The sequence below is a fragment of the Notamacropus eugenii genome, chromosome 7 (genome assembly GCF_028372415.1).
Source record: "Notamacropus eugenii isolate mMacEug1 chromosome 7, mMacEug1.pri_v2, whole genome shotgun sequence".
Classification (NCBI taxonomy): Eukaryota; Metazoa; Chordata; class Mammalia; order Diprotodontia; family Macropodidae; genus Notamacropus; species Notamacropus eugenii.
Genome location: NC_092878.1, coordinates 20,074,528 through 20,089,664, shown reverse-complemented (window position 1 = coordinate 20,089,664; position 15,137 = coordinate 20,074,528). Strand labels below are relative to the sequence as shown.

The following is a 15,137-nucleotide window of genomic DNA, read 5'->3' as shown; positions in this document are numbered from 1 at the left end:
ATTATTGAGCTCAAGCAGTCCTTTACAGGAATCTTTTCCTGTTCTGCTTTTGCCCCGCCAGCTACCTTGTATTTGTTTCATATGTGTGCATGTACATGTGCCACACACACACACACACACACACACACACACATCTACTTGTCTGTTCCTTGGGGAGGGGGAGGAAACAAGCATTTGTTCAGTGCCTACTGTATGCCAGGCACTGAGCTAAGTGGTTTACCTCATTTGATCCTTACCTTAGGAGGTGGGTACTTTTGTTTCCCCTACTTTACAGTTGAGGAATCTGAGGCAGAGAGAGAGATTAAGTGACTTGCCCAGGGTCACACAGCTAATTAGTGTCTAAGACGAGATCTGAAATCATGTCTTCCTGACTCCAGGCTTAATACTGTCACAAGCTGTCTGCCCTAGTGAATAGGGAGGGTTTCTTTCTTTGTATCTGTATCCCTCGCATCTAGTACAATGTGGCACACAGAGTATTGCTTAATAAATGCTTCTTGATGGATTCAGCAAAACATTGGAAAAGTTGCTAAGATAATTTGACTGTTGAGCATGGCAAGATAGTAGTTGGAGTGACTGGAATAACACTGTAGGGCTATTGTGTTTCTGACTTTCCTTTCATTCTTAAAGCTACGTCACTTAGCCAGTGTCTGATCAGGACCATTAAAATAAACTCAGATTAAAAACTTATTTCAGTACCAAATAAAAGCATTTTCCACATTAAGTAATAGTTATCTGTGAAGACTGTGCTAACAACTGTTGATTCAGTATGTAGGATCTATAAGATTTAAGGAACCTTAGAGTTTCTCTTGTCCTGTCCACTTATTATATAAATGAGAGAAGTAAGATCTAAAGAGATTAAGTAACAGGGCCATGATTTAAAGCCAGGTCTTTTGACTCCAAACTAAGTGTCCTTTTCACTCGACCACATAACATCCCCATCTGCTCTGATTACTCTGTTAGATTTTGAAATAACCCAGCCTCTTGGGTTATTCAGGAAATTACTCCAACAAAGATCCTTGGGGATTTGGTACCTCCAGAGATGTCCTGCAGGGGCTCCCAGAGAATGACCTTTCCAGATTAGATGCCTTGGTGGTCCAGCTTGGATTCTGAGAATAATTTGGCTGGATGTAATCTAAAAATGGCTTGGACGAGACCAATCTAAAAACTGATGTTATGGGCATCACAACAAATGGATAAGGAATAACCGTATAAAATACTTCTAAAACTAATAATTAGGGAAATACAAATAAGAACTCTTGAATACACATCAGATTGTCCAAAATGACAGTTGCTGAAGAGGTTATATAAAAACAAGTACGTTAATACTGGGTAAATTATGAATTGGTACAGCCTTTCTGGAAAGTAATTTGGAACTTTGCCTCAAAAGTCACTCCATTATTTACACCTTTTGACCCACTGGTATCCCTAGTAGGCCTGCCTCCCAAAGAGATTTCTAAAAAGAGAGACAGAGAGAAGACCCACGTATACAAAAATATTTGTAGCAATTTTTTTTTGTTACATCACAGAACTAGAAAGTGGGGGGGGGGGGTTCCCATCAGTTGGGAAATGGCTCAACAGATTATGATACATGAATGTAACGGAATATTATTGTTCTATAAGAAATAATAAAAATCAGTTTTAGAGAAGTCTGAGAAAACCGATAGGAACTATTGCCAAATGAAGTGAGCAGCAGACTCAGGAGAACAGTTTGCATAATACTAAAGGAAAACAACTTTGAGAGACTTAAGAGCTTGGGTCAGTGCGGTGACCAACTCTAATTCTAGGGAATTCCTGACAAAGCCTGCTACCCGCCTCCTGAAAGAGAGGTGAAGGCTTCAAGAAACAGACTGAGACATGTGGTTTTGGACGTGGCTAATGTGGGAATTCATTTTGGCTAAACTATGCATGTTTGTTACAAGGATTTTCTTTGTCTTTTCTAATGGATGGGGTGGATAGAGAGGGATAGTGATAGGATTTTCAAGAAAAAAGAAGAAAAGAAGCTCGTTGAACCATTTTTTAATGCAGAGAAGGATGGCCAAAAGGAAACAATAAAAACAAGTAGAATAGTTTTGAAAGTTACTTATAGAACATCTATTAGGCTCATATACTAGGGATTTGCTGTTTTATCTTCAATCTGCTTTTTTTCTGTTATACTTTATGTATCAAAATACTCATTATATCCGGCATTTGGTCCAGAATTTTTTTAAAATTTTTTAAAATGTTTTCAGAAGAAATATTCATGATGAAAAATTTTATATCATGAAGCCATGATCCACAATGACAGTGCTGGTTTGTTCCAGTCAGTAAAGAGACTCTCCTCAGCCCTTTTGTTCTGTCAGAAAATCATTATTATCCTCCAGTTTCCCTCATCACTCCATACTCCAGATATTGCCTTCATATGGATCTTCCTACAAAGATAGAATTGGATTTATCTGCAATCTTCATAGATATATCACCATGAAGTTGGAATTTATGACAAGCAATTTTCTCAGCATGTGACCTTGACTCATTTAGAGCCTCATTTGCATTTGGACCTCTTCAATTTTTACCCATATGTACTTTATATAATCTGCATAATGGCTCCACCAAGATCACTTTCAGAACAACCCCTCTGAGTTTGCCCTTCCACGAACTGTTGGGAACGATTAAACCTGGGTCACTTCTCAGATTGGTGTCGTTGAGAACAGTTTCACAAGGTGACTCCCGCACAGTCCCCAGCCTTGCTCAGAGTGGTTATTTATATATTGTCAGTAAAGCGTAAGCCTCATGAGGATAGGTACTGTTTCATTTTTGTCATTCTTTCCCAGAAGCTAGCACAGTGCCTGTACATTAAGAAATATATGCTATGCTAAATTGGATTGATGCTAACAGTAATCCTTAGTAATAGGGAGTTGTATCTTTCAATACAGTCTAGTCACAACTTAACCAGAGAATCTTAGATTTGGAGCTTGAAGGGACCTCAACAAATTACCTGGTTAAATGTATGCTTTCAGGCAGGAGAAATACTATTATTCCCATTTTTAGATCTAATTCAGTTCAATGCAGCCAGGTTGTTGATGATCATATAAGAAGGGAAAAGCTAACCTTTCTCAAACTATATTTCAAAGCGCCCTGTATCTGTACATTCATGCATGCATATAACTGAAAGATTCAAAGAATACAAGATCCACTGTATTTTGTTTTGTTGTTGTCTATAAAAAAGCATTTTATTTGGTAAACCAAAATGCTTCCGCGAAGCCTTTTCTCCAGCAAGATGTCTCCCACATATCTGTTAAAATCATATAATTAGATAACTTTGTTTGACAATCCTCTGATTATTAATATAAAGTAATACACTCTACTTCATAAGGTTGATGATCTCCACCTTGATGACTGAACTGCCTAGCTAATGATATCCTATCCCCAAAAAATTATTTTTCATTTTCTTTGTGTATATTGTTTTTTTACTTATCTATCTACATATTGTTACCCACATCCACCCCCCAACAAATGTAAACGAACTTAGGTTTGAAGATTTTTTTGATTTTGTCTTTGTGTCCTCAATGCTTAGCATGATGCACAAAACATATTATGTACTGAGTAAATGTTTGTTGAACCAAGCATAAAATAGGTAGGTGTATGTTCAACAAATGTGTCTGCCTGTGTCAGAGAGGATATCTAGAGAAATATTCCTATCAAAGCAGAATTCCCTACATAGTTTTAAACTTTTGAATATATACATATGTTCTACACATATACATAAATTCTACATAGATATTTCAGTCATCAATGCTTAAAATTGCCCTGTGACTTTTGTGACACCATCTATATGACCAGTTCTTCCAGACACTTCTGTTTGCAGACAACATTGTATTGAATTCATCGATGATAAGAGCGTTACAGATCTCCTAAGTGAGACAGGGAATCCCTTCAAACAGTTCAGTCTAACTATCCACCCAGGAAACAAAGGAGAGGATGCAGGGTGCTTGTTTCCCAGAGTTCAGTCCATACAGCTGAAGCATCAGTATATTCTTGGATAGATAGTGTAGACTTACAACGAACTGGGTCCAGAACAGCACAGTAAGAAGAAAATGGTCTAATGCACTTGAGAAGTTGGGCAAATTCTTGAATAACCTGACGCTCCTCATTAAAACAACCTACCCCTCCCTACCTCAACCCCATGTCCTTAATTGCCATATCCTTGTGTTGTTCCCATACGGGGGAAGTCTGAAGAACTGATTGACTCTAATACACGTTAGAAATGATTGCAAGGTAACAGTACTCCATTAAAAGTTTCCCCTGAACACACGAGTTTAGAAGGACCCTGTCCTGCTCCCTCCCCGTATCCTAAGGAACTCACAATAATTAAGTAGGAGCTTAGGCAAGTGCTTCCAAGACAGTTCAGGCAGGTGTCCATCCAGAGTTGGGTACTGCAAATAACAGGTGATTTTTATTTTCCCTGACATTCCTATTCTTTTAAAAAAATGTTCAGTTAACAGGCATTTGTTTTCTTTCTCCTACTACTACCCTTCCCCCTCAAAGGAGAGAAAAATAAAACCTTTATAACAAATATGTATAGTCAAGCAAAACAATTCCCATACTGGAATTTGTCTCATTCTATTTATTTAGGTCATCACCACTCTGTCAAGAAGTAGGTGACATCGTCATCATCAGTGCTCCAAATCAGTTCTTTTAAGTCTTTCAACATTTGTTTTTTGGAATGTTGTTAGAAGTATAAATTGTTCCCCCAGCTCTGTTCGCTTCGCTCTGTATCACTTCATATGATTCTTCCTAAGTTTCTCTGAAAACATCACCTTCGTTGTTTATTAAGGCATGACAGCATAGACGTACAATGTTCCAAATCACTAATAACCATAGAAATGACGATTAAAGGAGCTCAGATCACACATCAGATCGGCAAATTAATTTAGTGTTGAGGGACTGTAAACTGATAACAACCATTGTGGAAGGCGGTTTGGAGCATCGTTCTAAAAGCTATGCATGCCCAGTGGTGCATGCTGTTTGACCCAGGGATACCTCTACTTGACCCTTTCCCTAAAGAGAGCAAAAAAGAAAAGGGTTTATATTTGTAGCAGGTCTTTTCTTTTTCTTTTTGGTAGCAAAGAACCAAAAAACTGGCATATTATTTTATAAATTTTTTGTTGTTGGGGCTTTATGAAAGAAGAAAGATAGAAAATGATTACATGCTTAGGAAATAATCAAGTAGAGTGGCATGAGAAGTCTGAAGAGGAATCGCTTCTATGTGGAAGGAAAAGAGGAGTACCAATTCTTGGGTTAAGTGAATGACCCAAAGTCACAAATGTACACATCCTGCCTCTTAGCACAGTTCCCCCGACTGCATATCACACTGCTAATGCTCAGAGCATTTAACCATCTTATGGGTAAAAATCTCAGTGTGAGGGAGCAAATGGTAGATGGTCAAAACTGAAATTAATACTTTTGGAATCTTAGCTTCTGCATTGATAATATAACCCAGTTTTAAATTTTGAAATTGAAATCATGTTAAGATATTATGTAAATACTGAGTTGATTTTGAGAAGTCTAGCTTTATTTATGTTTGTTCAACACAAGTTTGCACAATCATTTTAGAAATGGAAGAAGCTATGAATGTGTCTGTAGTTCATTAAATAAACTTCATTTTACCCTGCCCTGAATTATGAGAGTGATCAAGAAGAATGCACCAGGTGTTTAGACCAGATCTAGTTAGCATTCCTGTAGGAGGGGAAATATAGAAAAACACAAGATCACAAGATCAGCATATCATTCAAGGTGATGTGACAATGAGCTCTGAACAGGATATCCTGACGACATAATGAGCATCACTGTAGGGCTAGGTGTCCAGGTCAGAATGGGACAAGAACAAAAGATGAGCAGTTCCTCTTAGAGGAACCAGCTGGCCTAAGGTGATCCAAAGTGCACAGATGGTGAATACCCACCTTAAAGCTGTATCATTACTGTGCATAAAAATAACTGTGAAAAAAGTATACAACAGTGTTAGCAAAAATGCAGGGTGCCTGAGCCATTTTAGATATTTGTAGGGATTTTAGTTTTTCACTGTGGAATTATTAGTGATAAAGTTGTGAGATTTGGGGGGATATATCGACAAGTGGTCAGCTGATTGTAGAAGCTAAACATTTCTGATTCGCTCTACTTCGACCTCAAAATGCACAGAAACTCTGACAGTGAGTTTCTTGTATGACAAGTAGAGAGTAGGTCTCTGGTAAGGACAGACAAAAACTTGTATAACTGGAGATGTATTTGAATATACAAAGTATGCTGAGGAATTAAAAATATTTAGGTAACCAATAACAATATATGTAAATGCCTTGGAAGAGTTGTTGGATTTTCTTTGTTTTTTATTTTATTTCTGTTGAAAACATGAAAAAAAGCACTTTTTCAAATTTGTGATTATTGTCACCACTTTATCAAATATGAAATAAACATAAATAATGGTTCTAGAAATTATTTGGGGGATTTCATGTGGCCTAGCAATAATTCTCATTTTTTAAAAATATATAATACAATACTTATATTGGTAAGCTAGCCCAGATGGAGCAGAGCAACCTTGTTTTATTCAGATATTCGTTCATCTAATAACTATTTACTGAGCCTTGTATGTGAATGTATATAATATCTCTTAGCATTTGTGATAGACACGTATTGATTCTCTGTATGTCTATCCATGTAATTAACGCATGAGCATTACCCTACGCCTTCCCAAATAAAGGCATGAAGGAAGTAGCTAAAACCAGGGTACAACATTTCCAGTTTGACCACTCACAAATCCAGGGCATATTGAACGATTTTGAAACTAGTACAGTTGCAAATCCAGCTGTAATTAAAAGGTACAAGTATATAGTATTACTTGGTTCATTGTATGTAGAATGTAGAATATGTAAATATATATCCATCCCATTTTCTCTTCTCAGATGACCACTACCTTCTTCTGTCACCTCTTGCCAAGACAACTGCAATAATCTCCTAATTGATTTCTCTGTCTCGTCTCTCCCTCCAGTCCATTCTCCATACAGCTACCAGTGTTATTCCTTTAGACAAGGGGTCCATAGATTAACCAGAGAGTCAAAGTGGTTTGTCCATGACACACACAAAAAAAAAAATGCTAAAGAGCCTTTGTTTTCTAAATACCATTGTAGCATTTTTGGCTGTCATCTGACTTTTGAAATGTTTATCTGTTTATAGTTTTTTTAAATTAGAGAGTCAGAATGTCTTTCAAAATTTAACTTAAACTATACACAGATAAAATTCTTCAGTGAACTTTCTAGTTAAAGAAAGTCAGTGTGTGTATGCATGAACCCATATTTTTTTGACAGTGTGTTACTGAACAGTAACTTTAATGGATTTTCCTTGCTTAGCTCAGTGAAGGGAAATAGTGAAGTGCAGTGGATAGAGGAGTCAGGAGGACCTGAGTTCAAATCTCACCTCAGACACTTGGCACTCACTAGCTGTGTGACCTTGGGCAAGTCACTTAACCCTAATTGCCTCATCCTGGGTCATCTCAAGTCATCCTGATGAATATCTGGTCACTGAATTCAGATGTCTCTGGAGGAGAAATGAGGCTGGTGACCTGCACAGCCCTCCCTCACTCAAAACAAAGTCAAGTGCAAGTCATGTCATCATTTCTCTGATGGCATGGACTTCTTCAGCAACGAAGGATGAATATACAGACACACACACACACACACACACACACACACACATACACACACACACACACACACACACACACACACATTCCTTAGACACAGATATGACTCTCTTGCCTAACAAACTTCAGGGACTCTGTTATCCCTAGGATCAAATACACCTTCTCTGTCTCCTTTAAAATTTTTCACGATCTTGGCCCCAGACTATTCCTTCATCCTTATTTTACTTCTTTTTTCTTAAAGCTCTTTTTGGCTCAGCCAAACCATCCCTCTTCTTGTCCTTCCTACAGTATTTTATTTCCAGAAATAGAGCCCCTCTGTGACTTTGCCCAGGTTGTCCCATATTCCCAAAATGCTCTATTTTTACACTTATCTCTTAGAATCCTTAGTTTCGTTAAAACTCTGCCATATCTTACATAAGTAAGACCTTTTCTGATCCCCCTCCCCAAACTGCCTTCTATTCGTTTTGTGTATACTTAGAAGCACACATGTTGTTTCCCCTATAAAATGTCACTGTTTCATGTTTACCTTTGTTTCTCCAATGCCTAGCATTGGGCATAGTACTGGGCATGGAGTAGAAAAGTGAGAAATGATTATGTGTGATGTGTGCATCTTTTTTGTAAGTGATCCAGATGGTCTCATAAAGTTTTGAAGAATAAATGTGGTGGTAAACTTATTTTTTTTAATTTCTCAGTAAATATAACTTCAAGAAAAACATTGATGCTCTTATGAGGACAGCAGAACTGTTACAGGATATAAATGGAATTAGAAGCTACTTAGCTGTAGTAATCCTTACAGACACACCAAGCTGAATTGATGACTGGATTTGGGATTTCAAATATGTTTTCCCTGAGGCAAGGACTTTAGGGTTTTTCCATGGAATCAAAGAATTTAGAGATGAAAAAAAATGACATTTATCATTTCTTCTCTCTGTCAGCTCAGAACTTTTCATCACAATAACCCTTCTTAATACTGGATGAATATACCTTTAAATGTTCTTATTGTTAGAAAATCTGTCATCTGGGAGATGTGTCCACATACATAATGTCACACTGCACACACGTAGCTTTGGCCAAATTGACAGAGGTGGTTTTATCTGGGAAAAAATAGCTGGACACAGAGAATAAGGAAACCTGGATTCCAGTCTCAGCTATACCACTAACTAGACATGTCATCCTGAATGTAACTTAACTTTTTTAGGCCCTAATTTGTTGAAGAGCATCTGTGAAATGATGTTGTTAGCCTAGATGTTCTCTAAGGTCTCTTCTAACTCTAAATTCTGTTAGCCTAATGGCCTTTTCATTTACTCACAAAATCAGTCAAATTAGTTGTTTGACTGAACTGACTAAATTGGCCATTTTAGTCCAGATGTTTGGGGGGAGGGGAAGTTATGTTTATGAGCACAGCATTTAAGAAAACCAGGTAGTTATTTCTGAGAGCTTTGATGTTCATTTTCTTAAATACATTATTCACATGGACACTCCTATAAAGATAGTTATCTTACCCATAATGTCAATATATCTTTTTCTGTGTGTTTTTCTTCTGGAATATAACTATAGACTGTTATCAAGGCCACTTAACTATGAAAGGCAACATGATTCATCTCTTTAAGACCCTCTTTCCTCACAGGACAAGGGCACAAAGAAGGAAGATCTGATCCCAAATGAGATTTGTGGCTACGCTTAAAAAATGCCAGAACGTTCCATTGAAATATGAGCAGTCATTCAGTCGATTGTTTTTTCTTCCTAATAGAAAATGACTGATTTGACCAATTTCTTTACACAGAACTATTTTACAACGATAACTATGTGTTTTGAAATTCTATGGCTAAATTTAAATGATCTTTAAGTCACAGCATTGCTGTAAATTCCTTTGTCAAGTAATTGTTCTGTACCACTCAAAATGTGACATACTTGTCATTTGTGACTGAATCTAACTGCAAATTTATATTTGTAGAATTGGTTAGTCAGCTCCAAAATGATCAGACCTCTTTCTTACTAGACCCTTGCTTGCTAGAGAATATTATTAAGAAAATTCATAAAGTTAGAACATTTTACATTTTAGGATTTGGGGTTACTAAGTCAGATAATAAGTAAGCCCCAATTTATAAACATACTGTGTTCCAAAGATTGGTTTATAATTCAGTCATTTGGAACTTAAAGCTTTTTTTTTTTCCATAGAAGCAATGTTGTAAATTTTTTTTTAGGTTCCCAGGCTGGCCAGATGTCTGTTTAACCCATCATGTTGCTGAAATACAGTGCTTTTTCAATTATACTTACACAATTTGTGGCATTATTTCTATGAAAAACAACTTCTGTGGGAAATTGCAGTTCATATACTTACTCAAGACATCAGAAATCCTCTTCCTCTGAATCTCTGTTACCACCATATGATCAGCCTCTTCTCTGGGGTTGACATCTAGGGGTAGGGGCTCTATGGAGAAATAGGTGGAATGGAATAGATATACCTGGAGACTAGTGATTTATTAATTCTCTAAATCTCAGAGGAGGAAGTGACTACCAGTCACTTCCCAAGTGTTCTGAACTGCAAAATAGACTTCAGTTGTACAAGGGCGCCTCACTCAGAACTGTAATGGGCTCCCCTGTTCCTGCCACCGATGACAGTGTATGAGCCATCTATAAGTCATTCTCAAGTCAGGGACTTCCTGTGTAGGCACTATAGTTCCATCATAAAGTAAGGCACTAGCACGATAATTAAGCCCTAGAATCTAAATATCAGAGTTGTACATATTTTATGCCCATTTGAAGGTGACTTCAGGTAGATATTTAGGTAAAAACAACCAGGAAAACATTTTTTAACTTCATTATAAATGCTACAATTACTCAAAAATCATTCCAACCCAAATCCAAGGAGGAGACACAAGGTTTAATTGTGGATGTGCTATTTACAGATTAATTAGGACATTTAACTTCATTTTTAATACTACAGAATTAATCCCATAAAAATTAGTGATCTCGAAGGAGTCAGTTGTCAACTCTGACAGAATCTCTTTGCCATAATCTATTAAAATGCTGCTTTTATCTTGTCTTGCCTGTGTCATATTTTATGGATTTTTTCATAAACACTGCCTATACTTCATAAATGTCTCAATTTTCTAGTCTATTAACATTACTTCAAAAGCAATTGATAAAAGAGTAGGGCATGCATGAAATAATACACCAGTAATGTGAAGTGCTGGAGGCAAGAACAGTGGGTAGGATCCGCACAGCTTGTGAGCTGAAACAATGAAAGGATGTTTTATCTACTACAATAAAGAAACAAATGATCATTTTTGATAGTCGAAAAAAAAAGATTGCTAGTAATTGGGCAGATGAAAAATGGGGTGTATAGGAAATAGAACATTTTGAAAATGATAGCTGAATTGATGAAACAAACATTTCCAAGTGTATATTTACAATTTAGGAAACCTTTCCCCTTGAGTTATAACAGACATTGCATTCAGTTTGCATTGGTATGGTCTTAAGGATGATAATATTATTCTTTTTACAAACTGTATTTTGTATATGTGGAAACAGATGTATATGTATGAGACATATTAAAATACATATCTACTTTCCTTTATATAAAACCTTTAGTAAATGTAACAAGCAACGATTATTTGGAGTGCCATTATAAAATCTCTGTAATTAGTTTCTTTTACTTAGTCAAATTAGTTTATTATGCTTTTTATGTGTGGGTGGTAGATGAAGGTCCTTGAGGTCCTGATGGCATCCGGTAGCCTATAAAATAAAATAAAATATTATCTCATTTTAAACCTAGAATAAATAATTGCTTTTATTATTTCCCATTTTACAAATGAGGAAACTGAGGCAGACAGAAGTTAAAATGATGTACCTGGAATCACACAGCTAAGAAATGTCTGAGGTTGGGTTTGAACTCAGATCTTGCTCTATCTGTTACACCACCTACCTTCTTTAAGTAGTTTCAGTTGCAAATAGTTTTACTCACATATAGTAAGTGAATGATTTTTGAAAAATTGGTTTCGCATGTGTTAAATTTTAAAAAGAGAAATTATGATCATCTAAACTTAACATTGAAGTCATGACTTTCCTTCCATCTTATACTTCACCTTCATTATGAGATATAGATAAAAAGACACTTAATACTTTTCTGTATCTCGTTCTCAAGGCAACATGTTTTCATTTTTAGTGGCTTATAAAACCAATGAAAGTTTTTTGTTTTCATTTTCTGGATAAAAGCAACCAAGTAGTGAGAAAAAAGCAGGATGTTGGAGTTCTGTCTCTACTACCTAGATTTTGTTGGATCATAAGCAAGTTAATTTGTCTATTTGGGCTTCTGAATCCTCAGATATAAAAGGAGGAAGTTGAAATTACTTGTTTTCTAAGCTTCTTTCCATCTTTAAATTTATGACATTGTTGGAAATCCAAAATGGCATCATGGAAAAAACATTGCCTTTTGAGTCAGAGGACCTGGGTTTAAATCCCAAGTTATGCCACTTATTGCCTACGTGGCCTTAGGCAAGTCACTTAGCCCTAGAGTCTCAGTTTCCTCATGTGTAAAATGAAGTAGTTAGACAAGATGACCTCTCAGTTGCCTTCTACATCTAAATAATCCTGTGATCCTAGTCAAATTAATATTAGCTTTCAGAATATGTACCATTTTTTTAAAAAGTCACAGTAATTCATTTAAGTGGAAAAGACTTGAAAAATACCTCTGAAGTTGCTGCCTGAACTAATGAGTGCAATTTAAGGTCACAGTTCAAAAACCTAGATCTCTGCAGCCCCACTTTAAATTACTCATTGTAAATTTTATATAAGATTCCTATTTATTTAACAACACCCTGTATTTTCAGTGTTCTGGAAGGAAGTATAAGATCTTTGGAATGACTATCGAACACCTCTCAACTTCTTACTCTGATAGGTGGCAGAGAGGACAGGCTGCCAAGTCCCGTGAGAGTAGCAGTGCGGAACATAAGAAGATATGCAGTTTAATTTACTAAAACAAATTATAATATTGAAAATTTAGAAGTTTTTTTTTTAATTAGCACAACAGTGGGGTGAAGAATCACCTCTACAACGTATTTGACTCAATAGAATTTCAACTCTGCATCTATCTAATGGTGTAATCTTCCATTCCTTTGATTCCTGCCTCACTCCCTTTCTCTAGTTTGAGTTCAGAGTGCGTACCTTTCATTTGTCCTACTAAGACCTATGTGCCATAAGCTGATGATTCAGTAACACAAGGATTACCCTTCTGAGTTACACTGGGTCTCATCTTTCTGGCAAAAGGGTATTAAGTGACTCATCTCTCGTAGGTACGTTACCCTGTTAACATTCTGGGGACTCCATTTAGTGCTTTGGAAAAAATCATTTACTACATGGTAACCGTGTGTTCAGAAAGTCTGAATTCACCTTAAAGAGAATTATTGATTCTATCCTTGCTTGTAGAATTAATCCCTCTTCATTGGACACAATCTTAATATTTCATGCTGTGTTTATAGTTATGTAAGTATGAAATATAAGAAAAGAAGATTGTACACACATACATATATGTATATACATACGTATGTATACATGTGTGCATAAAGAACATAGTTCTGGTTTAGGTCCATTAAAATGATACAATATCATTATGAAATATAAGAATAAAAAACTCAATTATTCATATTATAATTTTGAGTTCTTTTTCTCTAGTTTGCCCCTGTTTGTTATTAAAACTAATGCTTTGTGAAGAGATTTATGTTAATTACACAGAAAGATGGCTCAGTTAGTATAGCAAATTCTACAGAGAAATTTCTGAGTTTTCTAATGTGTGATCTCTATGGTGCAGAATATTTCTTGTTAATGGTACATGCCATCTATATATCTAATGATCTTTGAACTTCACGTTCATGATTATGATTATAGCTGTCCCCAAATGGCAACATATTATTAAAATATGAGCTAATGATTGAAGAAACCCTGTATAATTGTGCTCATGAAAGAGAAAGAACATCTTCTATGAATAAGTATTTAGAAAACAAAATAATGACTTTAAGATGTTTCACTTAAAGTAAACACATTATGACAAATGAGAAATTCCAGACTTTACCATAGAAATATTGTGAGTATTTGCATATGTGAATATGTATATGGATGTATAAAAACCTGAACTTGATATTAAAAGGCATTTCAACCCATTTTCTCACTTATTTACATAAAATGAGAAGGTTAGACTAGATAATATCTAAGGTCTGTGTCAGTTCTTCATTTATGAATCTATCTTTTTCCAGTGGAAATTTCCCAGGGTCTTTCTTTTCAGAGATTAAATGTTCTCTTGTTCATGTAACTTTAAAATGAACATTAAAATTATGTTTATTTTCAGGACTTCAGGAGCCTGGTGTTAACTTGTTTCTGACTAGTTCGGACTCTATAAAGATCTGTTTCTATGCTGTAAATGTAAGGGATCTAAGGAAACAATGCCGCTCCAGTCATTGTACAAACTTTATTCTCTTTCCATCAGCAAGACCAGTTCCATTGTCACGTATGAATATAGTAACAGATTCTGTCGTCCCGTAGTATAGACATCCCAACAAGCTAAGCAACAGAAACTTGAAATCTGAGAGATGGAATCCCAGCCCAATCCTGACGTGCACTTTGTCCATGGGGATGAGGGAGGGGTTCATTTGCCTTTGTAATATCTTGAAGATGATATGATTTTTAAAATTTTCATCATGAGTAGCTATGTGTATAATTGTTTCATGGTCAAATGGTAAATACCAGTTGTCCCTAAGGTACATGGATGTCATCAGTATGAGTAAAGTCTTAAAGATTGACATACTGTCTTTTTTTCCAATGACAAGTGTTTTGGGTGGAGTAGCTTTATATTGCATATAGTATTTTATCCACAGATAATTTGATATATTAAATCACATTTTGAAATTCCATACAGATGTGCCTAGTCTCCTAACCACAGCCTCTTGTAATGTTGACTTAGTTGACTATCCATGAAGGTACAAGTTGTAGGGAAAGACCAATAGATGTTGTGTCAGGGGCCCCAGTTTAAATTCCTTTCTGTGTGGTGCCAGACAAGTCACTTAAGGTCTCTGGTCGTCAGCGTCCTTATCTCAAAAATAAAAGAAATAGGCCAGACCATCTCTGAGATCCATCTCTCCCTCTAATGGTACTTAATATTAGAAGGTGGAAGAAAAATATTCACCCAGAAAAGTGGGGAAATTAGGTAAATAGGTTACTGAAAAGGATATGGCATGGGATGAGATATGGGGGAAAAATGTCTAGAAAAGATCTAATTGTTTATGAAAAGGAAAGATAACAGCTGTATACAAAAGAGTAAAAAAGAAAAAAAAAGACTGTCTCAGAAAATAAAAAAAAAAATACGGCTTTCCAAAAGTTAAAATTTCACAAGGAAAGACTAAAACTGTTTTTCAAGCAGATCTATTTGGCTCTGATTCCCCATCAATCTTTAGCAAGATGCCCTTCTTCTAGCCCGGTC

General features: G+C 36.0%; 1 protein-coding gene across 6 annotated transcripts in view; it reads left to right on the top strand.

Moving 5' to 3' along the window:
- The window catches only part of DPH6 (diphthamine biosynthesis 6), a 479,427-nt gene that overhangs the window by 289,212 nt on the left and 175,078 nt on the right, over positions 1–15,137 (top strand). The gene's annotated exons all lie outside the window — the stretch shown is intronic.